Source organism: Tympanuchus pallidicinctus, unplaced genomic scaffold (genome assembly GCF_026119805.1).
Source record: "Tympanuchus pallidicinctus isolate F22 unplaced genomic scaffold, pur_lepc_1.0 scaffold5, whole genome shotgun sequence".
Taxonomy (NCBI): Eukaryota; Metazoa; Chordata; class Aves; order Galliformes; family Phasianidae; genus Tympanuchus; species Tympanuchus pallidicinctus.
Window position 1 is genome coordinate 37,354,881 of NW_026294769.1, and position 27,167 is coordinate 37,382,047.

General features: G+C 39.1%; 1 protein-coding gene across 6 annotated transcripts in view; it reads right to left on the bottom strand.

The window, feature by feature from the left end:
- The window catches only part of PCMTD1 (protein-L-isoaspartate (D-aspartate) O-methyltransferase domain containing 1), a 41,767-nt gene extending 27,157 nt beyond the window's left edge, over positions 1 to 14,610 (bottom strand). The window contains exon 1 of one of the 6 annotated variants that reach the window (XM_052703669.1): positions 14,428 to 14,610. The gene's annotated coding sequence lies outside the window, so the exon portion shown is untranslated. Of the gene's footprint in view, positions 1 to 13,548; positions 13,634 to 13,875; positions 13,898 to 14,427 lie in introns of those variants that run through there. The other 5 variants (XM_052703662.1, XM_052703667.1, XM_052703664.1 and 2 more) reach the window with 5 other exon arrangements.
- Positions 14,611 to 27,167: the final 12,557 nt, after the last annotated feature.

Below are 27,167 nucleotides of genomic sequence, written 5' to 3' on the forward strand. Positions count from 1 at the left end.
TTTAGCCCACCTTGACTGTTACCCAGTCTCAAAGGATGAAAACCAAAACGAAGTATAATAGATGTCATTACCCATATTTTCAAGTCTGCTCCTCAGAACTAATGCATTCTGAGAAAATCTTACTGTCATTAACATACCATCTCTGAAATTCTCTCATCGCACTTTGGACTGCAATGCTTCCCTTGCAGTTCAAAGGGGACATGCAAAGTTTCCTGCTGAGCCTTCCTTCTTCTGGGGAAACAGCACACAGAAGACATAAAAACAAACCACAAAGCTATTAGTAAAATTAGATGCAGGAGCCAGCTGTTAGATTTGCTGAAAAGCGTTTCCCCTGCAAGAAGAGAAAACTAACCAGACACAACACAAAGCACTGAAAAAAAATATAGTCCATTTTACACTGTTTCCTCATGGCAGAAGTTAGCAACTTTAATCTCATCAGCAGATGCTTGAAATTTGCTGGGCAAACAAGTACTAAATCTGCTTCTACTAGAGTCAAAGTAGTAAGAGAAACTGATAGAAATGTGATCATATTTTGCCTGTTCTTGTCCTCTCTAATGACTCTCCACGAGCAAAGGATTCCATTTTCCATTTATCTTCCCCTGTTGCATCAAGTATTGCAGAAGTGCCATTAGCAGGGGCAATTCAACTCCAAACCACAGAGAAATTACAACACTATTTCCTTCATCATGCAAAGACTAGAGAAAAATCAAAATATGAACTGTGTGCTGGAAGCAACTGTAATAGATGACAAAAAAAAGCCAGAATAGACAGTCGGATACAAAGACTGAAGTCTTTATACACGTTTAGGAACTTCTGAACTCATGTCTTCTTGTTAAAGCACAACTAGAAGCAACGAAGTTTAGATGTTCTGGGAAGAGTAACTGCTAATTGAACTGCCTTCTTCCACAGCTATTGTTTTCTCACTTCAAATTGGTTAGGAGGAAAAAGGAGGAAAATTATTGTTTTTATGGTACAGTAGCATACTGTCGGTGACTTAAGGGAAACTAGCAGAAACACCATTTTATTTTTTTTTTAATCTAGTAGGCTCATCTCATTCGAGAGCATTCCCTCCTAACCTGCTGTCCATGTAGATCATTTCAAGAAACTTTTCAAGTTCAACAAATACAAAAACAAGTATGGTCAATCCTCCAATTTAATACACCACTCACAGCATACTTCAAGGTTCTTTGCAATATAGCAATGGAAAAAGGAACAGACCACAGGATTAAAGCTAAGCCAAATGAATGTAAACAGCTATGACTACTGACTTAACCTGAATTGCATTGACCTACTTGGGCAGACAACGTTTGTCAAGTCTGGTGTAAGCTTAAACCCTGATCAGGCCTTCAACAGATGTTTATGCAAGTTTCCAGGTGTGCCCTTACTTTCACTTGCTTCCTTCTTCTCCAGTCACCTGCACTACTGCATGTGGTATTTGGTGTGTTCTGAAGACGCACTGAGGCTCATGGCTCCACAAATGTATGAGCAGTGATAAAGACATCAGTGCAGATTTCATAGTAAAGTTACTTCCACCTTCAGAGTTACACAAGGTGGTATAATTTTTGGACCATCTCTGCTGCTGAATACACTCGGTGTATACATTCAGTGAATTTCTTTCCTTTTTTTTTTTTTCCCCTCTTTCATAATTTGTTTTCCCCTCCTGTGAACTTTTTTTTTTTTTAATTAAAATTTTAAAAAAATTGAATTTTGGTGATTTTCCACTTCAAAATTTCTCTCCTTTCTCTAGGCTGGGACACTTCTTTTTTCACTGTTTTCTTCTAAACTGGCCTATTTCCTCACCTGAAATTTGACCTATCCTCTTCAAACAGTAACAAGATTGAATGCCAAAATAAGCATTTTTCTACACACAAGTTCTATGTGCCAGGCCTGTATTCAGATTTGCTGATTAAGATCTGAAAATTCATTCCTTCATATTGTAAGGAAAAATCCCAATACTTCCTGAGTGTAACTCTGAATTTGTGGTTTAGCACCATAATCCAATTCAGTTCTCTTTACTGCTTAAAATCTAGATGACAAAAAAGAACCCACCTCAGGCTTCAGAAGTTTCTTCTTAACACAGTTTCCCAGCTGTGACACCACAAACTTGTTCTGAATGCCTACTTTGAAAGAAATGAATTCAGTGTTTCCACAAATTCAACAATGCAGACTGTAGTACTGGGGTGAATTCCCAAGTGCAGGCTAGTTCCTGAAATTTGAAGGTGTAGATCCGTACTAGAAGAGTACTAAAGTAGCTCTATATCCTCAGAGAGGTAGCCCTCAACTGTGCTCTCTATTTCAGTCTGTTTATGAGTTGTCACTATGGTTAGAGACCTAGCTCCTGTTTTCACATCCTAGAATATCCTCCAGGCCCCTGGATGACCTTTCTTAATTATAACCTGCAGAAAGACAAGAAACCTGTCTCGCTTGCCTAGTAATGGACTAGAACAGCATGACACGCTTTTTCACAATATATGGATAAGAAGTATGTCATCAAAACAAATTTGCTACCCTGACACTTATCATTAGCAGTCAGCTACACATCAGTTGTTACAGAACAATCTAACAAAATACAGATTAGTTACATGCATACCATGCATAATGAGGGAAGGTCAGCTACAGCTTGATCCTGCTGTTTGCATGATGCTGCATAAAGTGATCTCATCTCTGTGGAGCGTAAGATGTCCCAGAGACCAGGCGAAGTCCCAGAGGAGTATCTCAAACAACATGTCAACTTAACTCAGTGCCCCAGTGTGACAGAGAAAAGCCCTGATCCTTCCATCCAGCAGAGTCCTTGCAACAACCCAGCAACAGTTCTCTTATAGTGCAACCTCTTTGAAGGACTCAGCTCCTGGTTAAGTGTGCCTACAGCTCCCAGGTTACAACTATTTTAAGTCTATCAAGTAAAAACTGAAAGACTATTGCTTAGTATCATACAGACACTCCAGAGAATTTAAGACTCACAGAAACAGCAGGTATCAGATAACGTTGGCTTCTTCACCAGCAAGACTAAATCATCAGGGGACTTCAGAAGGTGGATATGCATTCTCAATGTATAAAGATGTCTGACAGTCATTGAGTTTGTATTTGCACCTGTTTTTTTTTTTGTTTTTTTTTTTTTTTTTTTTTTCCAGAAGAAAAACTGCTATATTTACAGAAATTAGCAAGTTAAAAAAGGCCAGGCTGCAAAACTCATCACCGCAACAAACAGCTCTGCTCAACAATATTTAACAGAGAATACTCCTTGCAAACAGGCTTATAGAAGCTAAAACAATCAAACATTAAATGTTTTAAAAGCAAGCATTTCTCTTCATGAAAGAAAATGTTTAAATTTAGTTTGTAGTGATGACAGAAGATAGCAAACCAGACACCATAAAGTAAAGTGATACTCCTTCACCTCTTTAAAGCAGTCAGTTGCAGAAGGAGAGGGGTATACACATTTCAAAATACAAAGCAGGCTTAGTACACAAACTGAAACAATCTCCTGAACTTTTAAAACAATTGCAGCTTCTGCAGCTACAGTCTTAAGTGGATCAAGTCACAGAATCACAGTTCATATAATTTTCAGTAGGATAAATGTGGCTTATGACTGAAAATTCACTACTTCAGCTAGTGCTAAAGTTCAAAAGCTTATTGTGCATAAACATTTCAAGTTATTTAAATAACTCACTTCCAGCAGCAACAGAACAACATAGGCCTGTTGCCTTTAGCAAAAGAAAATAGAAATGAGGTCAAGAGTAAAAATAGAAGACGGTTACATTCCTGACACTTGAAACCTCATCTCAAAGCTATGTATTTACAGCACTCTCAAAAATAATCATAAAAATCAGCAATTCAACTTGAAGCACACTACGAACATTTGTATTTTGCGGTCTTCAGACATAATTCTGAATAGCATGCAAAAACACCATGAACAAATCAGTACTATACTATCAAAATGTCTACTTCCACAGCCTAAGAATGTCAAGTTTTATTATGTACCCCTTCATAAGACGCTGCATAAAGAATTTCAAGTTTTGATCCTGTTTATTAGATTCTTAGAATGGTGCAGTACAATACAACAGCATATTTTAAGCAGCTACTTTATTACTTGGGCCCGTAATCTTCAAGAAGCGTGTATGAGCACAGCCTACTCTTGCATCCTGCCTTTCATCATCAGTATTTCACTACTACCAGCTTCCAGAAGCACCACACTGGATCCTCTCATTTTTTGAAACACAAATGGTTTTATATGCATGCTTATTCACATGTCAATAGCAATTACTTAAAGGCTCAACCTCGTCCATAACAAACCTATGCTTTTTAAGATGTTTAATGCCTACTTTATATGGAGATCAACTACCCCATGTGGTTGTTATTAAATCACTGACTTATTGAAATGCTCAAGATTTACAAATAAAGTATGAACTGAATGTATGTTATAAATCTACCCAAAAAAAGTCCCTATGCAAATGCAAGAGCTATCCAGGAAAACAAAACAAAATTCAGCTCCTTATTTTACGAAAATTAGAGCACTGGTACTGTCATCAAAGTCCATTATAAAAGACTGTTCCACAAAGTTTCAACGTGATTGTTCTAGCATTCTCCCTGTTTCCATTTAAAGCACAAAGCCACGAACAAGAACAAAAGCACACAGGGAAATGCAGTATGATTTCTGTAACAATACCACTTTAACTCACCCCAGTATAGCCCAGTAGCCACTTCTACCACACATTTTCAACTACACTTGCAAATAATTATACCAATTATTTGACAGTACCTATAAAGTTAATCCTATCAGGTTATGTAATAAAAATATTTTTGCTACACAGAGGAGCAGGCACACTATCAGGCAGGGGGGCCCAACCAACCAGCTTGCTGCAGTTTCTCCCAGGGCTCAACCAAGAGCCCATTGACTGCTTCACCTCATCCATCACTGGGCCTCCCCATGGCACCTTGAAGGTAGAGAAGTGGTACTGCTTACAGGACCTCACATTTATTGAGGGAGTCAGGGAAACAGCATATGGGAACTGCACCACACTTGTTATGGAATGTTTAAGGAAGGAACAAGAAGGATTAAAGGGGTTGGGGAGAAAATACAGAGAGCTAAGGTGATAGAAGGACAGGTCACACGTTAGCAGGTTGCTGTCAGTGTGTCTAGCTGTACTCCCCCCCAGTCACCATTGCCTGTCCTGTCTTCTCACCTTTTCCTAACCCTTTGTTCTGGGTATAAGGCTCTATTCTGCATGTACAGAAGTCTTAATAGCAGCAATTGGGGCCCATGTGGCAAAGGGTCATAGGAAACAGTGTGACCCCTGGTTTCAGCAAAGAAGGGGGTAAGCATAAGCAGGTCAGGTCACAAGGAGCACCAAACTGGACTGGCTCACAGGTATGTGAGGCCACCTGGGAACCATGGGTAGGGGTCAGTACCTGAGCAGGGTAACTGGAGGAGTCAGTTGCTGGAGGGAATGGTCTGAGCCTAGTGCTGGAGAACCTCGGGTGTCACAGGTAGATGACTCCTGATAGGTGCATGCATACAAAGACACAGGGAATAAGCAGACCCAATGGCCCATTATAGGTAGAACAGGCATCTAACCCCAGTAACTGAGCAATCCACACTGTATGTATGCATGCATGCATTTCACAGAATCACAGAATAGTAGGGGTTGGAAGGGACCTCCAGAGATCATCAAGTCCAACCCCCCTGCCAAAGCAGGTTCCCTACACCAGGTCACACAAGTAGGCATCCAGGCAGGTCTTGAACATCTCCAGAGAAGGAGACTCCACTAGCACTTCCCATTAGCATTCAGCCTAACCATCCAGAAAGAGCAACAGGGTAAGCAGTTGGTGCTGCCTGTACTTGCACTAAAGCTGTGTTTTCTGCCAGTGTTAACACATATGTGCAACTACGCATTTATGTATGCATGAGCTCAGGGCTGTCTTCTGAGAATACACACTCACTTCTGGCCATGGGTGCCTAAAATTAAGGCTCAAGTGACAGACATATCCAGTCCCTAACTTCCCAGACTGAATGCTGAAACTTTAGTTGTAAATAACGTCTGATGGCTTCTTGTTTGAAAGTAGTAATTCAAATGTTATTCTAACATTCACAAATGCAATCTGCCCAAGTCTACTCACTTGAATTTTCTCAAAAAGATGGCATCACTAGCAGATAAACCAAACCCTATTCTGTTTTGATGATGGCAAATGTCTTGCCCTCTTTAACGTCCCAATGCTTAACGCCACTGAGCATGGCAAAACAACATGTGATCAATGCCTAATTATATACCTGAAGGTAATACTCATTCCTTACTGCCATGAAAAACAGAATCAGGATTAAAGTTCTACTGCAAGAAAAAAAAAAAAAAAAAAAAAAAAACACCTCTATGACTAAGGAGACTGTTTCAGAAGGAAACACTTTGGTGCAAGACCAGATTCTGAAAATGTAGCTTAATAACAGGTACCTACATCCAGTAAAAAAATGCGACTGCTTTCTGAAATACGGTGACATTTCATCTAAGTTCCAACATATTTTAAAAGCTTGTATAAATTTAGAAGAAACTGATTTCTGTTTGCTTTCTAAATCATACCCTAAAAAGAAACTCTAATTAGACACATTCTATGTTTGGTTATTTTTAAGATTTTGTGTTTGTTTTGTTTAAGATAGCTATAAGATTGTTTCTTCTTCACTTACTCAAGTATTAACAATTCCTTTAAGAGCACAGAAATGCTTTTACTATGGTGCTGACATTCATTTACAATAGTCAAGGTTTAGAGCATTCTTTTGAAGGCAAATGACAAGGGAGAAGCAGACAATGGGAATCGTTTTACAACTTATTTGTTGTATTGTTGTTTTGCATATCCTACTACTGTTTTAATCCACATAGTCTAAGATACTGACAAGCTTCTACGGCTAAGATCACAAAATTAAAATACATGTTCCCAAAATTTGAACTACTAAGAATTCAAACTTGACCAAGTTGACCCAAACCGCAAATAAAGCCCATTAAGCAGTCAGTACTTTGAAATATTCTACAAATAATTACCTGTCCTTTACAAATATTCTGACCTACTTCTGATCTCTCAACAACTTCAGGCACACCTGATTTTCATAGCTCTTAAACATTATAAGCATTGAACAAACACCCCCACAGCACTTCCTTAAGAGCCAACACACATAAGCACATTTTTAACTTTAACGCATTATAGTTTTATTTCATCTCAAGATAAGAATTAAGTACCATTGAAAACATGGCTCCAAAGTTAGAATTTACCTATGGGACTAACAGCAGGTGCAGTCTAGAGAAGGATCTGGAGCTTTCGGAAATGCCTCAGTGACCATTTCAAGATATTTATACAAATATTTTACCAAGATAAGGAAGTTCAGAACCTTTTATTGTTTGATGTAGCAGCTATACACTGGGACACGTTCATCCCCTAATCCTACCCAATCAAACTGTTACAGATATAAGCACAGGGGTTTCACCTGACAGAGGTGTAGTTTACAGATGTAACACAAGAGGCTGCTACAGTCACATAATCTGCCTTAGTTACATCATGAACAACCCCAGTTTATCCAAGCTAAATCCTACACTGACTTTCCTGAGAACTCAGCTACTCCAGTACACATCTTAGAATCTCAGAAAACTCGACAGTAATGAGTCTTAGTTATAATTAACTGGGGTAAATAAGAGACTTAAAGCCTATGGGATTTGTAACACTGCAAACTGTCAGCTCCACAGAAATTATTAAAAAAGACTCAGCAACCAGTCTGTTTCCTCCTTCCAGTTTCACTGACCTGACTGCGATTACACCAAATTTAGTTTGTAGAAGAACACAGCAATGCTTAAGAAAATAGACAGCAAGTGACTACACTGAATGAAAACAGAACCACATTTCATTCTCGAAAGGGTAAAGAGGAGGACAGTTTTGAAAATAAACAGCAGAGTCACATGCTGCAGCAGAAGAGCCAGCAAATCCCACCTGCCAGAATCCAATATCAACAACAAGAGCTAACAAGAAAACTATGGGCCTCAAGATTTTCCAAAATAAATCAATTCCTTCAGTGATACCAACAGCCTGATAGAAGTATTCATAGCATTCCTGACTACTTGAAGGTATTAGCACTGCAAGATATTAACCTTTTGCTTTGCTGCTCTCATTGGTGGATTAAGGCATTCACTCTTTCAGCAATTTACATTTCCATGCATTTTAGCTGTACCAACAACTAAAAAGTCATGTTGAAGATATCACTACCAAGACAGCGGCTCCAACACTCTGCATTCAAACATTTGTCAAGAATCACAGAACTGTAGGGGTTGGAAGGGACCTCCAGAGATCATTGAGTCCAACCCCCCTGCCAAAGCAGGTTCCCTACAGCAGGTCGCACAGGCAGGCATCCAGGCAGGTCTTGAACATCTCCAGAGAAGGAGACTCCACCACCTCCCTGGGCAGCCTGTTCCAGTGCTCCGTCACCTCACTGTAAAGAAGTTCTTGCACACATTTGTGCAGAACTTCCTATGCTGCAGTTTCCGGCCGTTTCCTCTTGTCCTGTCTCCACTCACCACTGAAAAGAGTCCGGCCTCGCCATTCTGCCCCCCACACCTTAGATATTTATAGAAACCATATATAAAGAAAACCACATGGTGATTCCTGAATATCTGTTGAAAATAATAGTACAGAAATAACACAAATTCTCAGAATAGTAACCACTTCTCATTTTCTCCCAACCATAATTCTAATTCTTCTTTCAATGTTAAAACAACTGTTTATAGGAACCAAGCTTTACATTTGAAACAGGGATACCACAGACATGTCAATCTGTGTGTAACTTACCAGCTGACTATTACTACCAGAAGTTCCAATGATTTCATCATTCAACATGTGGAAAACATATATATAATGAACTTGGCTCATCTTGGAGGAGCAACTTTTGTGTTACTTTTAAAATAAAAAGATATGAATAAATAATGAAGAGGTCATCGGTGAGACATTCTCTTTGAAATTTAGATCCCTTTCACTTCTGAAGACAGAAGTTGATTTTAAATGCTGTTTGTTCTGCTTTAAGATTTTTACTGACACAAACATTTAGAATAGTAGCATTCATTCAGACACGTATTCTATATCTACTGTACTACTGCATACCACCTCTCAGTACATCTTAAGCTACTACTATGTATGTAAAAAACTTGATTCAACTGTTCCTCTCATCTTTAAGTCTAAATTAATAGTTGTAGACAACAGCTAAAAAAGCTTCCCAAAGAGAGTCAGATGCCACCTGCTGGAACATTACCTGCTATCACTAAGTTGCTGTTGCTCATCCTGAACAGTTTTCACAATTGCTTAATTCACTGCTAGAAATATGCACCTATCATTAAAGGTTATAATGAGCCAGTTGTTAAAAAATATATATATAAGAAAGGAAAAGTCCTTATTCATGGTATTAAAAAGCATTGTTATTTAGAAATTATACAAATAAAAGTTTTTGCAATACCAGCAAACTGTTGATACTTGAGATGAGATTCAGGTGCTTAAACACAGACCTCCAGTATTATTTCAGATGCTCCTGCTAACTCTGGGCTACTTGGTCTATGACACTGCAACAGCCGGTGTGAAGTAACAATGGACACCTTTTCTGTATGATTCCTGTCCTTGCAATATGATTTAAGACCACTAAGAAGCACTCCAACTGCATACAGAGACGTATCCCTCAAAAGGAACACAACAGTTGGATCTGGAAAAGGAACCAGGTATGTACTCTAAGGTGTCATAGGCCAAAGAGGCCTAATAAATAAAGAACCCAGAGGCACTCCAGGTTCTATGAATAGGACCAAATATAATCATTACACTGCCACATGACTGGATGGCTGTGTGTGCATGTGTATTTTATGTGCCTGTATATACATAAAATAAAAATATGTAAAAACAATCTTCAGTAAAGCATGCCTAACAGCAAGGCTACCTGGATTTATCCTCTTATTACTTTCTCTACCCCCTGCTCTCACCCTCCCCCTTTTTGCTGAAATTTCAGGAAAATGTAGGCCTTCAGTAGACACTGTCATAACTAAAAGCTTCATGCTGACTACTCAAATAACGATACTAAACATCTATTTAAAGCTGCTGAAGGGTAAGTATCTTTCCATATCTGAAACGTGAAGCTATTTTCATTACAAGCTTTCAGGCTTGCTAACAAACCACTTGCTCTCTAAGACCAAGTTCAGCTCTAAATCCTCACTTAAAAACAGTAATTCCACTTGTCCTCCAGAAACACAGCAAATCACATTAAGCATTTGGTTTGCAGCATTATTCTGAGCAAATACCTTTAGAAAACTTGGAGCACTGGTTAATGCTTAAGGAACTGTGACCTTCAATAGTTAAAGTCGCTTAAACAACACTCCAAATACCCCAAACTTCCTGCAACTCATACAACATAATGTTCTCTATTTTGAACTAAACTTGAACATCCTTTCTTCACTAAATACTACACAAAACAAAGATGAACTCCAAGATTAGCTTTCAATAAATGTATTTCTAAGTAGTGGGCTCCAAGCTCTTTCTCTGCCCCAAGGCAGCCCTCTAAGTGGAACAGCTTACTCCCCATTCATGGCCGCCTCCCCTACCCAGAACTCCCCCACAAGAGAACGCACCAGAATTGTTACCATGGTGACTTCTTGATGTCACCTCTGAACTATTCTGGGGCTGCAGGGTGTTGGTGTTTTGTTTTGTTTTTAAACTGCCTTATGATTACTTCTAAAGTACTGCCTTCCTCCTCACAATGAGGGATGGCTTATATTTTCATGTATCAATTTAAAGGACTGATAACAACCCTTGATAAGTCACCTATCTATTGCAGTCATAATCTAGTGCTTAATCCAAATAAAGGTATCTTCACTTTCAGTTCACTTTCGCTTGTTACTTTCAACATTTTCAACAAGTTTCTCTTCAGAAGTGGTATACATCTTGCTGTTGAGATTTTTAAGAATCCAAAACACAGCTGTCGGGATTTCAGGCTCCCTGTCACAAGTTAACATCACTGCCAACTTTGCAGTAGCAAGCTTAACTCTGAAACCAGTTGGCATGATGCACCAGAAGGACAAAAGGAAAAGAAAACTAATACTACTGTTCTGAATGGAAGCCAGCTAATTCTTCAATCCCTGGTGGAGGAATAAGACATTTGACATCTTGAACTGCTACAAATTCTGTCCTTTCTTCAAGGCTCAGGAAGTCCATCCCAATTTTCTTAAATGCAGCAGCAGCAACTGCTGTAACAGCTGACATTCAACAGGCCAGAAGCCTCTAAATAATATATTGAACACACAAGTAAGCCCAAAAAGAATTGGAGCACGGGAGCTATTTCCAGATGTTTTAACATAATTGTATCCATATTATTTCACATGAACTACTTTACTGTCTAGAACTCCATAGGAGAATAGGGAAGAAATGGGATCATTACTTTTACAAAACAGACACATTAGAAGAGCTCTCCTTTAGAAAAACCCACATTCTTGCTTAGAAACTGATTCAGTTGACCACCATCTGACTCTACTGGAAGACCTCTAGAGTGCCTTTAGGCAAGTCACACTTCTAACTGTTCATCTGCAAAACACTGGGAAGCATTCTTCTCACCTCTGAATTTACATTTTAAGTAGGTAAAATAAAGTAGATGATAATCAATTATGCTTGCACCTAAGACTACCAAGTGCAGCAGATTTTGAGCCACTTCTCTTACACAGAGATAACTACTGATCAGCAAGAGAATTGCTTGCAAGTTCTATTATTCTATTCTACAGAGTAAAATAGTAGATCTGTGAAGCCCTTACTGACAAGGAGAATAACATTGGGAATGAACAGTTAGATGTAAAGATGTTTCTCTTCCAAAAACAACTGTGTTGTCAGATGTCCTTCAGCACGCAATGAACATACTCATCAATTTCAGAATTACTTTCAATGCGTTTGTTTTTCAGGAATCTTAAAACTACTGGCATAAATGTTTTTCTACGCAGCCTTTCAGAAACTTGTCCATGTTGAATTTTGGGAATACATCTGAAAGAAAAGAAATGCATTATCAATCATGTTTCGCAATAGGAACTTGAAATTTGGTCCCTGTATTACTGTTCTTTGAAGTCTGTCCAGAAGAGTTACTACAGGCAACATGCCCTTTAGAGACTTTCACCTCCATCAATATCTATGCTAAGCTTAACTTCAGGCTCCTGAACTCACAATATTTTAAAGCAACAGCTCACCAAATTTATACAAACGCAGCCAGACGGCTGCTCTGGTGCAGCCCAGAACAAGCATGGAGAACTACAATGCATGTTTAGTAGTTCGATCCTATTATTAGACTCTTGGGAGGCACAAGCCTCTACAAAAGGAGCAGCTGCAGCTTGGGGTAGTCATCAACAATGAAACAAAAGACTAAGGAATAAAAATGACCAATGTGGCAACATGAGGGCTATAAAAATGGCAAGATTTAACTAATAAATCTAGTATTTCAAAATAACAATGGACTGTTCAAATATCTAGATCAAGTCACAATAACAATATAAAAGAAGTTTGAGGTTGGATGAAAAAAATCCACTGATAAAGCCAATTAAGAAAAAGAATGACTAAGAGTTTACTGTGAAGATCTGAGACAACGCAGGGAAAAAGAGCCTCTACCTGCACAAATCCAGAGATAACATTTGGTTGTTCTGAGTGCAAGTTCAGAATTAGCTCATCCATTTCTGTAATTTCATGACACACTCTTCACTGCAGAGCTCCCAACAACATCTAATTGTTTCTCTTTGCGTATCTGAGGCACATTCACTGCTGTCAAACACATCTGGCTATATGCCCATCTCCATCTGAAGCTCTCATAGCTTTCTGAACACAGTCAAGTAAGTTATGTTCCTGGTGTTACATGATCTTTATTACCCAAAGTCAGTTAAGACACTGATAGATCTTTGACTCATTTGTCCACCTACACACCCAAAACACCTCTCAAACTTCTCCAACAAATGAAGCAGGAGTTCTGCTGAAAGCAGCTCAATTTATACAAGCTTGACTCATTCCAGAGATGGTCTGCTTAGGGCCCAGAATAAAGTATGAGTTGGGGGAGGAGGGGAAGGGAGGGGGGGCAAGTATCACATATTATAATTCTTTTGCAAGAACAGTGAATTACAGTTACAAAGGTACTCTCCCAATGCACTCTTGTTATCTACTAACTTAAAGCATAGATTTTTTAATCTAGAAAAGCACTTCATTACACAGAGTGAACAAACAAAAACTGGCATCTTTATTTATCTGTTCAAGTGCTGACTGCCCTCATCCGAGCATCTCCTCTCTGTGCACCTGAAAAGTTTACTGCTCATTACCAGAAGCAGCCTTACTTTCTTGCTTAAGCGTGCAGCTCAACTGTGCTTAACTTTGACCTGTCAAACAGAAAGAACACCCACTAAGGACAGCAGCTGCGCAGCTCCTATTGAGTACTGCTAGGACACAGACACCTTCAACACACTGCAGCAGATCCATCTCTTCCCTCACGCAGACCCCCCCCCCAAAATGTTTTCCTCCCTCAGGATGAATCCTGCTCACCACCCGAGTTACTTGTTCTCACCGCAGGATGTTTCGTTTTCCCCTTTCTCCTTTCAAAGTCCGGGCTGCACAAAGCAGGCCTCGGCTACTAACTGCGTATCAGAGAGATGCCAAGATCCCTCCCTCCACTCTCCCTGCACGCCGCGCCGTGGCAGAGGGCGGCGGGACGAGGGGAGGAGGCAAACTCGGTGGCGGGGGACGTGTCGGCGGAGAGAGCAGCGAAGGGGGGGAGGCCGCCCGGCGCAAGGTCCCGCTCCTCCCCCCGCCCAAGCGGAGAGCGATGTAAACAGAGCCGGGAGCGGCACAGGCGGGGAGCGGCCCCGTTACCTTTGCTCTCGTCCGCAGAGCCGAGCGCTGCCTGCCGGAGCTTGCGGGTCGAAAGGCAGCGTTTACGTAAAAAAACGCGTTTCTCCCCTCCACCAAAACAAAAGGAAAACACAGCGGGGAGGAGCCGGAACGCAGGGACGGCGCTCCTCTCAGCCGCGGCCTTCGCCCCGTCCCGCTCAGCCCCGCACACCTGCGGTTTCCCCCCCGCCCCGTCTCGGGCCGCAGATCACGCACCGCACACACGAGAGGAGGCGGCGGGGAGGGGGGACAACGCTCTCCCAACCCCTACAGGCGTCAGCTAGCCCGGGGCCCGTCCCGGCTGCGCGAAAACAACCTCTTCCACCCCCCCCCCCCCCCCGCCCAACCCCCACGCGCCTGCGTGCCAACGGACAATGGGAGCCGCAGTCGCGGACGCGGGGGGGAGGAGAGAGGTGGTAAGGGGGGCTGCGTTTTCCCTCACCCCAAACCGTCCCGGCTCTGCCATAGCGGCCCCGTAGCACAGCCATGGGGAGCCCCACTGCCGCCTCCTCCTCCCGTGCGCGGGGCACTCACCCGGCGTGCGGCAGGCACCCTGCTCAGGGCAGAAGTAAAGCGGAGGAGCGCTCCAGCCGCTCCCGCGACCGCCCACGGAGCGAAGCAAGGCCGGCGGGCCACGCAGCGGAGGGCTCGGCGAGCTCCGGCCGCTGTTTGTGTTGGTGTAAGGCGCCGCAAGGGGAGGAGGGGCCCCAACAGCTGAGAGGATGTAAACAGAAGGTCACGTGACGCCGCCGTCGCAGGCAGCCGAGCCTCCTCCGCGCCGCGGTGCCGGCTTTAAAGGGGGAGGGGGAAGCAGCAGCGCTTTGCTCTCTGATAGGTCACCCTCTGCGTGTCCGAAAGCCAATGGGAGGAGGATGTTTAACGCTGTCGTCATCAGTCGCTAGGGGATGTAGGGATACTCACCGTAGCGCCCAACGGCCTTCAACGGGCTGGCCGGCATCGGTCGGGGTCGTAGCGCTGCTGTCGCCGCTGTCACCGCTGTCCGCGCTGCGGCCGAGGGTCGGAAGCAGGCACGCTTCTGAACGCGGAGGAACGGCACTGAGTGCGGAGGGGGGTCCTGGAGCGGCCGGCCCCGCAGGGAGGGCAAGGGGTGCACAACTTGTTAGGCCTGATGTTTGTAAAAGTGTGCAAAATGTATGATGCCCGTCTGACATCGTTCCACTTTCTCCGAGGCTGCTAATTCGACAGGATTTTGACCTTGATGTGACAAGCTCAGAGGGAGAGTGTCACCTCCTCGGATCCCAGCTGGGAAGGGCCTCCCGATCCTCAGGGAGAGGGCATCCAGCTCGGATGTGCCAGTCAATATACAGAGAATATACAGTTTGTAGAAATTTAAGGCTACTAGATAGAAAAACCTGTACAGACGCTACAATTAAAGTTGCAACGTCGGTAACTCGGTGACATTCAAACATTTTAATCTGGAGTGGTTTAAGCGTTGCAAAATGCAGCCCAGAGGTGTAAGGGTTTGAGTTTTAGCCAAAGTTTGAGTGCTGGTGGAACAGAATTTCTAAGTGAAAGCCCCGGATTAGGTAAAAACATTGCTGGTAAGCAGCCAGGAATGAATGTCACTTGGAGGGGAGGGGAGGAGTGCTGATGCCTGCTATAGTGGCTGTAGATAGCTACAGTTTAAGGTGGAGGTAATTGCACACATATACTGGGGAGAGTTTCTGCTAAGATTGAGAAATAATTCTTTATTTTTAGTTGGTCAAGTAGCTATTTTGTTACTGCTGTAACTAATCGGCTCTTGCCTACTGTGCATGAAGATTTCCTGCTTTTCATTCCTTCTCTTTTCATCATCTTCCTAGATCTCCTTGTGTATAACCGATATCTTACTTGTCAGACAAAGTGCACTTAATATTCATTCAGGACAGAAGTTATGGTTATGTTTTGTTCATTTGATTTTAAAGATTTTTTTCTGATAACTTTTTTTCTCGCAAATTATCGTGGCATGAACTGATATTATTTTCTTTCCATTCACAGTGGGCATAAACATTGTTTTAGGAAGGTCATTCTGCCTTCCAAAGCTCAAAAAAAAGATTCAATATTCAAGCCTAACTGAATATTCTACTCAAGCACATATGATTCTACTAATTCCTGTCACCCATCTTCAAAACAGAAGGCACATATTTTCTGTTGCAGTATATAGCTTGAATCTGGATGCAAATTGTATTTATTGCCACATCATTTTAAGTTTGACACATGCATAAACTGGATATCCTTTCTTTTCATTTGACTGTAAGTTAACATTCCTAAAAACATATGTCAGCTTAAGTATTATGTGACAGACTCTGCCAAAGTTCTGTGCAAATTAACTGAGTTCAAAACCCAGGTAAAGCACTTCTTAATTTAAGAATATCCCTTCACCTTTATTTAAAAAACAGGTTGTTTAAGCTAACATGCCCCTCAAACTTCAATAATCATTGGAAGTGGATTGGGCTGGGTTTTTGTGTGTTTATTTGCTGTTTTTACTTTTTCAAATTCAAGCATTCCTTATTCTTTCAGGATTTGATATTCTGTTATTTTTTTGTGATCATACAAATAAAATATGAACTAGGTGAATGAATCTAGTTTGTCTTCATTCAGTGCTGCTGGCAAAGGTTAAAGCATTTTCATGTCTAATAGACTTCCATTTTTATAGATAAATTTGAAATTTGCCACAAGTAATCATTAAGGTTAAATACAGAAATGTAGCTGCTACTACACTGAAATGAAAATCAGATATACACAGCAATTCAGAGTCCATTCCAAATAAGGATTGCCATATGTATTGAGTAGTTAGGTATACTGAATACCACATTTCCACAGGAAAAAACTTTCTCTTTTACATGCTGGCCTTCGTAAAAATGACAACAGCTTAAAAATAGAGTGATGCAAATAGTATCCCTTGAATGTAATCCTGTTGGCATGAAAGTAACAAATAATGTGTAGTTCACAATGCTTTTATTTTTGTGCACATTTCAAGTCATAAAAATCATTTATATATCATTACATGTAATGTGGCTTGCCTTGAGTCAGTTTCAACTTTATGTTCCGTGGTTCTGCATAATTGTTTTTAAACACTTTCATATGCCTCAGGAAGTATATAAAAAATGAGTATTTTGTCTTGAAATGTTATTTTCAGGGATATTCGATAACAAAAATGGCCTATAAAGCTTGGCTTTGTAAAAATATTCAAAATATTTTTGACGTTCTGCAATACACTCAAATTTCAATAAAGATAAAACATTATAATGTTCTGTTGCATTTCTTACGTAATATCCATACTAATTAAGGATTTCTTTTTTTCCCTTGCTTAGCTATGGAAAGGCTATATAAGGAGAAGGATATTAAAAAACAAACAAACAAACAAACCCTATATCTAAGCTATGTTTCCATTCATTTTTGTCACATTATTATGCATGTATGCATTTTTAGACAATGTTGAAAGCTTACAAATCATTATCATTTTGAAAGAGTGATTTTTCATTCTAGCTTTTACATTTACATTTGCTTTTGGAATCATAGAATCCTCAAAATTGGAAGGCACCTCTGAAAGCCATCTAGTGCAACTCCCCTGCAATGAACAGGAACACCACAACTAGATCTGGTTGCCCTCAGAGCCTGATCCATCCAGCCTTGCCTTGAAAGTTTCCAGGATCAGAGGGCATCAACCACAGCACTAGGTTACCTATTCCAGTGCCTCACCACCCCCACTCTAAAAAATTTATTCCTTTATCTATCCTAAATCTACTGCTTTTCTTCTAGATGAGTGAAAAAGACATAGAGTACAAAAATAGAAACAAATCCCAGAACGATTTTAATTATGGATATTTACTGTTGGAAGAAGTAATTGATTTTGGCCTTGAAAACTAAACAATTAAAATCTCTTTCTAATGAAAAGTTACTTGTGCCTGAGATTTCAACTAATACTTTATGAAGGGCGTAGGCTTAAATAAGTAAAACAGGATGTAGTTACTATTGGGTTGTCATGTGTTCTGAAAAACACACATAAGAAGTATCCCCAAAAAAGTAATAAGTGATAATAAAGCGATAAAGTAATAAGTAATGAGTGAACATAGAATATGAGTTTCATTTAAGATACTATGGATATGTAGCCAGATAACCTGTTCTATAGAGCTGTATTTCTGTTTAAAGCTTTATCCCTGGGTACCCTTTATGTATTTAGATGAACTGACTTGAGTGACATGATTTTATATTGTTTATAAACATATTTTATGAACAATGTAATTTAAAAAAAAAAAGACAAAAATTGAAAGTTATTTTTAAACAAGGGAAATGTTAAGATTTTCTATTCCATCAAATAGCTTCAATTGTTAGTGGTCAATCGAATGAAATAATTATGAAAGATTCAGCATTACCAGCTCTTGAAAATCGAATGTTTTTGTTTCTTTTGTCTTTTATCTGATTGAAAACATCCATTATGTGCTATTATATCAGTGAAGCTGGAAAAAAAAAAAAAGTGTCTTTAAAGTGATGGCAGGACTACCGGTTTTCACTTAATGGTAGTTGCAGTCTCTATTTCTTGTGTCATGCTAATGTAGCACACCCATTAGAAACTGAAAACGTTGCAGCTGAGGAACTCTGAACAAATAGCTTCACCAACAGCAGCGAGTAGGATAAGAAGAGTTCATATATTTCTGACTTCACACTTAGTGGAACATTTAGATTCATTTGAAGATCAGAAGTTGCTGTTTTACTTCTATTCCACAAAATAAACAGTGTCTTTCTACCATAACCTACACTGAAAGCTGTTATATTTTTTATGCTTAAATCTTTTAACTTTGTGTAACTTTATGAAGTGCAACATCCTGTTTCTTATTTGTTTTACGTGTAACTAATTTTTTTCAAGTTTCCCCAACCTTGCTAGACTTCCTTCCTTCAATCTAATCTTACTGTTTTTTGTTTCAGCTTTGATTATCAAGCATTTTAAAACTACAGTTGCTCTCTTTTCATATGCCTTATCCTGATATTCATGCTTTAAAAGAGTATGTGCACTGAGCTCTTATTTTTTCCCCTATTATTTTATTTCATTGCCTTCTTTTATTTTTGTGGATTTTCATTCTTGACAAGCCTTGATTGATCATTTTACAGTTGTGGAGCACACAGAGCCTGTGCTGTATAAGTAGCAATTACACTTTTCAGATATTGTCCTCTGTTCTCTATAGCATGTATTATTTCTGGGAAGAAGATACAGTGAGCACATACCTCAGACAGTATTATGTGTAGTCACTGGCATAGCCCGTTTCAGGAAGAGTGCTCTGAAATGCAGAAGACCTGTAGTGTTTTTCTCCTGTCTCAAACATTTGGTCTTCCTGTTGCCAGACAAACCTCGACCCAAACAAAACTCCTTAAAACAAATGTGGGTAGTAAGAAGCAGGCATTCTTAAATAAGGCCCCGGATGCCCAGAGAATATTTCCTTTTTAATGTGCACACCCAACAGAACAAAGGTACATTCCTTATATAAGTTTTGAGTACATTATGCCTAAGTGCTTGGAGAGAGGTCTACAGTTGTTGTGAGGTCTCTGTCCACCTCATTCATGTGTGGTTAGTTAACGATGGGGTAATCTCTCTTTTAGCAGTTTAGATAGATATGCTAATTTTTAAGGTGCTCCTAAAAGAAAAGCTTAGCTAGACTGACAGTATTCCCACATTAACATAGTGTCTCAAAACTAAAAATACTGCACTCGAGAAAATTACAAAGAGGAATTACAGAAGGAAAAGTAATGAAATCACTTCTGAAAAACAGTTCATTTTACCTTAAATGTTTGGCCTGCTCATTGTACTTTTAACATGTATCAGGTATTAATTCTTTTCTCCTAGATATTGCAGCGTCTCTTCTGTTTTTCCATTGCTCTCTTATATATCCCAACAACTACCATGCTGTTTCCAATGATTTATAGTAGGTAGTGCTCCAGTTCCCAGGAAGCTTCCACAAAGTGCCAAAGCCAAGTTGAGTCTGTTCAGCTGTGTAAGCAGCACCAACCCGCTGACAGTAAGGCTATAATGGAGTTGTCTGACTGCCTAGTTGTATGTCATATTGTAACCTCCAGTTACACACCTAGGAAAAGATCAGGTTGGCTCTGTAGGCTGTTGATGAGGTTCTCTGAAGCAGGAATGCAGCTACACTGCTTTCTTGTGTGACCTGGCTCTGGAAGTGGTTTAGTCACATTTGTAGGGTGCCACATTTACAGATGAAACTTGATAGATCTTACCTGTAAGACTGATGAGATATAATTTTGCAAGCTGTAGTGTCTCTTCATCTTTGGCCTGCTGCAGTTTGGATACACAAACCCAGGATAAGTCTTAGATACAAGTGGTTGTATGTTGATCATATTTAAGATCAGAATAATGTGTCCCAAAGGTATGTTTTTTTTTTTTTTTAACTGAAATTATCATGGCTGTAGATTCTGAAATACTCTCTTCTCAGACATAAATTGCATTAAGCTTTTGAACACTTACACATTCTGTGGATTGTGATTGTGCTCCTCTAAAGCAAATAGAATCAGTTCCAAATAAAATGTGCTGGGTCTTTAATCACATACATTTATTTGAGATGTCTGAAATCTACGATGCCTCCCAAATCTCATGCTTCATGTAAGCCATCACAACTATCATTTGTCCTATTAGAGAAGGAAACATAGCAGAAACTTAGAAAATTTTTTTTTTTTTTTTTCTTTCTTTCTTTTAAACAGCCCTGAGTAAGCAGGAATAGCAGTGATATTTAGCCAAAATGATACATCTGGACGGGAGAGTGCAAGATGTTTTCTTCACTTGTCATGGAGTCCTCTGCTAGGCTGGTGTTAGTATTCTCAGGTTCTGGAGCAGTCATGTTGGGAGTGCTACTGGGTGTTGGCAAAGAATGACTCATAGCCAGGGGTATGAAATAATTTCAGCTGCCAGAACATAAGTTATTCTCAGCTTATATTTTTAAACATTGAAAGCACATGCTAGAAATACGCATAGTTTTTAATTGAAAGATAAAAATGTCTGAAATTAATTGGAATCTGTTGCCATTGGCCTCAAGATATCTCTCTTATGATCTATTTACTATATGAACTTATTTCAGGTTACTTTTCCAATTTACTGCCCAGGCCTTCATCTTCTTCTGTTAGGAGCAAATTTGAGAACATCATAATGGAAGGGTTCCAGTGGCTTGGAATCTCTGATAATTATATAACCAAATTTTTTTCATAAAACATAGCACATTGATACAGAGAATGGTTGACACGCTATAACGTCCAGTTACACAATCGAATGTTAAAAAATAAAAGTAAAAAAAATTGTTACCAAGACTAGTGTTTGTCCTGTATCTCATCAGCAGATATTTTACAAATGGGGATCTTTTAGCCATTTGAGAAAAAAATTATGAACACCTGCTTCAATTACAATTTTTTTTTTCCATGACTCTAATGGGAAAAGATGCATCTTCCTTCAGCATTCCTTTAGCATTTTGTAACTTGTCTCAGAAGTATATTAGTACAACACAATATGAATATTTCAGCAGAAAGTGTCACCTCTGTCCTATTCATGGATTGTAAACTGCAAGCCCAAGACATTCTCCAAGAAATTGTATTGATTTTAATCTAGCTGTAAGTGACAGTGAGTCAACAACAGACTTTTTTGTTATTCTTTGCTTAAATCAAGAAGGTGTTATGCTAAATTTATGATGCTATTTTTTTACAAGCAACACAACCCTTAAACTGAGAAAATTATAACTCATCATGACTAATACTTTGAAGCCAAATAGTCTATGAGCTTCACTTAAATGAGTCAGTTGGAAGATAGTTACTATATTTTGCATCTTAACTAATAGCTGAATTTTATTCTGAAATTAACAGATGCTGGGAGCTTTCCTGTATTTTTGCCTGATTTTATTAAATGTGGAACAATATATAATTCCATGGATAATCAACCAACCTACATGCAATAATTTAAGAGTCTTTCAAGTACTACCATTCACTTAAGAGTATCCATTAGGTATCTGTTTCTTATATTCTACTTTTAAGTGGGAAAGATGAGAAAAGCTGTCTGCATATTGTTAATGTGTCAAAAAATCCACATCTCTAGTTTCATTTCTAACACTACTATAAGCAACCCAGCAATCACAAGAAAAAAGCAAAGCAAGAAGCCAGAGCCAAGGTGAAGCCAGGGAATCCAAACAATACAGAGATGGAGGTAGTAGTATAGAGCAACCTGAGTTTAAGTAGATCTCCTGGCACCATGGACAGAACTGGGAGTGGAGGTCCCCGGTGCGGCTCATCAGGCCTGCCAAGGCCAATTGGTGCACTCTGCCCTGATATTATGCTTTTCAAAGTATCAAGCCCAAATAGAACTCTCCCACATTTTAATTTGGCAGGCAACACTTTTCAGTAAATATGTTAGTGCAGTGTATATTAACAAGATTAACATTGTACTGCTTAGTCATATTAAAGGTCCATCAAACAAAAATCTGATTGTTTCATATGATCTGCTGTGGTAACAAGTAAATTTGTGATTTTTTTTCTCATTTGTTTCATTTGGCCTAACACATGGATCTTAATGTTCAAGACAAGGTCAAGTAAGCAAACCTGTGTTTGTGCCAAGTCTTGAGTTAAGCTGTATGCAATAAGGGAAAGATGCTAGCTAGTGAAAGATCCTGTTGAAGCCAATTCATTCTTACATGTAATAACAGGAATGAACATTTTGTACTCTAGAAGGTCTGAATAAGCATGTTAAGTCTCCACCCTTTAAATCTTGTTCCATCCTGATTCCTGACAGTTCTCAATTTTCTACCAAAGGAGTTAAAAACTAAATAATCAAATATTTGGGAATAAAACAATTATAAGCCTTCATAAGGATTGAAGGTCCTTAAATCCCTCTTTAACTTTTCATACAATTACATGAAAAGAAAATCTTCACTGAAAAAAAAACAGGTCTGAGAGAGGAAGATTTGTTTGATTGGCTTTTTGGATAATGTGAAAATTCATCTGCTAAAGGCTGGAACTTCTCATCAAATAAAACAGCAGCCTGGAATAAATGGGACTACATCTTAGACTAAGTTTATGCCTACATAATACTTCTAATTCTGTGTGTTGAGCCTTTCAATTGCAAGAAAGTCTTCAGTATAGCTTGAGAACAGTATAAAAGTATTCCATTAGTATTAGGCTACACATAATAGCAATTGCAGAATCTGATCCTGAAACAATTGAAATTTCAATATGCTAAAAATATAATTATACATTTTATGTGCCAAGTTAGCTTCTCTATCACTTACTTCTCCACTATTGAAGCAAGAAAAAAGGCAAGGAAAAAAGGCCTCTTTTTCCTTCCCTAAGAAATGCGCTTTTAAAAACTCCGTTGCTGTATTTTTTTTGCTTTTTCTAAGATATACTCAGTCAGAATCTACATTTGTGTAAAAATATTTTATAAGGCATAGGCAACAACATGTTGATACTAGAGAAAACCCACTAATTATTTCTGTTGTCTCTTCCTTTTTTAAGGTCTGTAGATAGTTATTTTTTGAGGTGCTTTAGTGCTTCACATATCACATATTGAAAAAACAGACCTAAAAGCATACTGTAGATTACAAAGAAATCTAGCTGTGGCAATAAACACAAAAACTTAAATTGTATCAGAATTGACTTAACTGCGGTCAATGAATGATGTTTGTCTTGGTTGCCCGGAGAGGTTGTGGATGCCCCGTCCCTGGAGGTGTTCAAGGCCAGAGTGGATGGGGCCCTGGGCAGCCTGGTCTAGTATTAGATATGGAGGTTAGTGGCCCTGCATGTGGCAGGGGGGTTGGAGATTCATGATCCTTGAGGTCCCTTCCAACCCAAGCCATTCTATATAGAATCATATGATTCCATGATTAATAGTGAAACTATATGCATGTTTAAAAAACAGCTGAACAAAATGAATGAAAGAACAAAGCCAACCATTCCCCCAAAAACCCACATAACTAAGGCTATTTAATTACACACTGCTTTGTTCAAACACATCTTCTAACATCAAAATATATTTATTTGAAGGCTACTGTCTTCATATATTTTATGATTGTCTTCTACCTTCCAAAACGTCACCAGTTTCTTTAAAGGATGATTTAAGAATACTTTTTATTACAAATAAATAAATGAAAGGACTTGAGGAATTGCAGTTATTTCCTGAACCTCAGCTGTGTAGAGGAAATGATAGAAGTATCTTTTTTTGTAGAAACAGATTTTAGTAATTCACAATGAAATCGTAAAGATCTAAAAGCAATTCTGAATAATTTTTATGCTTTTTTTTTTTAATTCCAGCTTACATTTTATTCTTTTCTGTTATTGCACAGAAGCAACTTTAGAGCTCAATTCATCTTTATCCCAGATCTTTAATAATTTCTGTGAAGTTTCCTGTATAGAACTTCTGGGCCTTCTAGAGCTTGACTGTCAGGGTGGCTTCAATTCCTTGCATTTTACGAGTGTGTTGCTGTTACATGATCACCTAGCTACGTGACCCCAAGGCTTTTTGTGGATTTTCCTTTCCTACTATCTTTATTATCATTGACATTAATAAAGTCAATGCATTACCTTCTTTTATTCTGACTTTCTAGCCTGTAGCCAGGAAGAATCATCAGAGAAAATAGCAGTAGCTCTTCCTTCTCTTGGTGATTAAGATGTAAGAACAATCTAACAGAACCTCTGTTTAAATCATTTACTGATTCCCTTCAAGCATTAGAATTCATTTCTTTTATCACAGGTTAATCATTTTTTTCTGCAATAGAAACCAAGTACATGGCTGTAGTGTTTGTATGGCTTTGCTTAACTAGTTCAGCTGTTTCAGAGGAGCAAAACCATACATCTCAGCCAGAATCTAGATTTCAAAACAGAATCATACTGAGAACCCAGGCTTTAAAAAGCACGTGGATTTGTGACTGAGCCGCAGGGATTGTAATGTTACATAAATGAAGCACACTCCTCATTCAACATGGAAAGATGAAGACCCAGCAATCGAGTAATGCTAACTGCCTTCCTAGGAAGGCATACTATTTACTTTCCAAGGATGCTATGATAAAATTTGACTTATTAGCAGTTTGAAATTCAAAAATTTTAAACCAGCTTACTCAACATCACTGCATTTGAAGACATCAAAACCTATAAGTATACATGAAAATGAACTCTGGTAAACATTTTTCGTTATGGCTAATATGTAATGATATTTAAAGGGTTCTTCTTACACACAATTTATTTTTGTTAAAGTAGAAGCCAGTAACATCCAAAGGTGGTCATATTGCAAAGGTCAGTAACACTTCAATTCTTGAAGTCAGGGACATCATTATATATTTTTATTATTGCATCTCACCCATGTATCTCAGCTATCAGTGTTGTCTTTTAACAGATCAAATGGCTTCTGACCTTCTGATGTCTGTGGTAATCTTTATGCTGACATGTCTTCTGATTTTATGAGAATTACTTTGAGAAACATGGTCTTTAGCATAAAGAAAGGAGGCAGATATGTCACATGAGTCATAATTGTTACTAATTTTCAGGGAAATCTTGGATAGATCTTAAAATTGAATCATAATAAACAAACAAACACAAAACCACCTTTGAAATATTTATGTCAGCACAATATTAAGGAAAGTTTATTAAAATATTGCAGAGAGATTTGTGTTTAGTTGGCACCCTACTGCTGTTATTCTTCCAACTGGGACATTAATGCCAGGGGAACTGATTCCGTTAGCCTATTTTTAGATGACTTCTCTTCACAGTGCAAATACCAGAGCACCATAATGCTCTCAAAGACCAAAAGCTCCCAGAACTGTCTGGGAAGAGTGTAAACTCAAAAGGTTATATGAATTTGGTAGAGATTCTTCCTCTGTTCAACAGAAGATATGGTCTGCATTTCTAAAAGGTCCTAGATCTGCCAGTCATCTCACATATGCAAACACCTACATCCATAGAGAAAATAAAGGACCATGGCCTTCATTACTTCTATCCACTTATGTTAACGTTTAATGCCAAAGATTCTAACAGAAGTTGAAGGATAATTTTAATACAATTAAATAAGAGAAAAGTAATGATACTTCTCATTCCCACAGCTTTTCAATGTAAAAATAATTATCTTCCCAGGTCTCTGTAGAATAGGCATGTATCATTATCCATACTTTAAAGAGAGTACGGTGAGGATTGGCAAGGTTAAACAAATTTCTCAGAATTAGACAAAATGCAGGAAACCAAGAATAGCATTCTAATTTCTTGTCACCTTGTTCAGTTCTGTTTTCACAAGATCAGCCTTCATTAAGTTGTCATCTGAAACAGCTTTTAACTGATTATACCATGAAGAAATTAAATGACAGGCATCCAAAGTTCATTTAGGAGACAGAGTATATGAAAATCATTGCACTGAAAGTGAGTTTTGTCAGATATGACAGCCTGAACTCCCTGCTTCATTCGATGCTGCTTCATTCGATGAAAATTGCCTGTGAACTTTCTCTGAAACTGGTGCACTCACTGAAACAAAAACAAAAGTTTGTTTATATAGCAGAAATGACCAGATTGTACCACATCTAGATCTCCTCCTAGCACAGAGTTTTCTGCTACTCTAGAGAGCCCTAAATATTGTTGATTTCCTCTAATAGTTTCTGTATCGCGAGCCTTCATTGTTACCAATGATGGTAGAGAATGATCTGTAGCTCATGACAGTAAAGAGTAAAGCCCTTAGCTTTACTCTTGACTCTCTTTTACCTGTTTCAGGGGAATTGGGCTAAACAGGCATATCTGCCATTTTTGTCCATTCTTGCCAGATTTTGGAGAAGACTTCAACTTGAAAACACTAAAAGCAAAACTGTCTCCTGACAAAGTCACATGACAGCTATCCTGTTCAGGCAACTTTAAAACCTCAAACATCAATACAAACTGGGTGATGGAAGGATTGAGAGCTGCTTTGCAGAGGCAAAGGTGGAAAAAAGCTGGATACAAACCAGCAGTGTGTTTGTGCAGCCCAGAAGGCCAAATATATCCTGAGCTGCATCAGAAAAGGGGTGGCCAGCAGGGAAGGGTAATTGTCCATCCTTGCTCTGCACTTGTGAGGTCCATCTTGAACAATGCATCCAGATCAAGGTCCTCCAGCACAGAAAGGGCATTGGAGCTGTTGGAATGGATCCAGAGTAGGGCCACAAAGATGATCAGAGGGGTGGAGCATCTCTCCAACAAAGACAGGCTAACGGACCTGGGTTGTTTTGCTTGGAGAAGAGAAAGCTCTGAGGAGATCTCCTTGTGGCCTTCCAGTATCTAAAGGG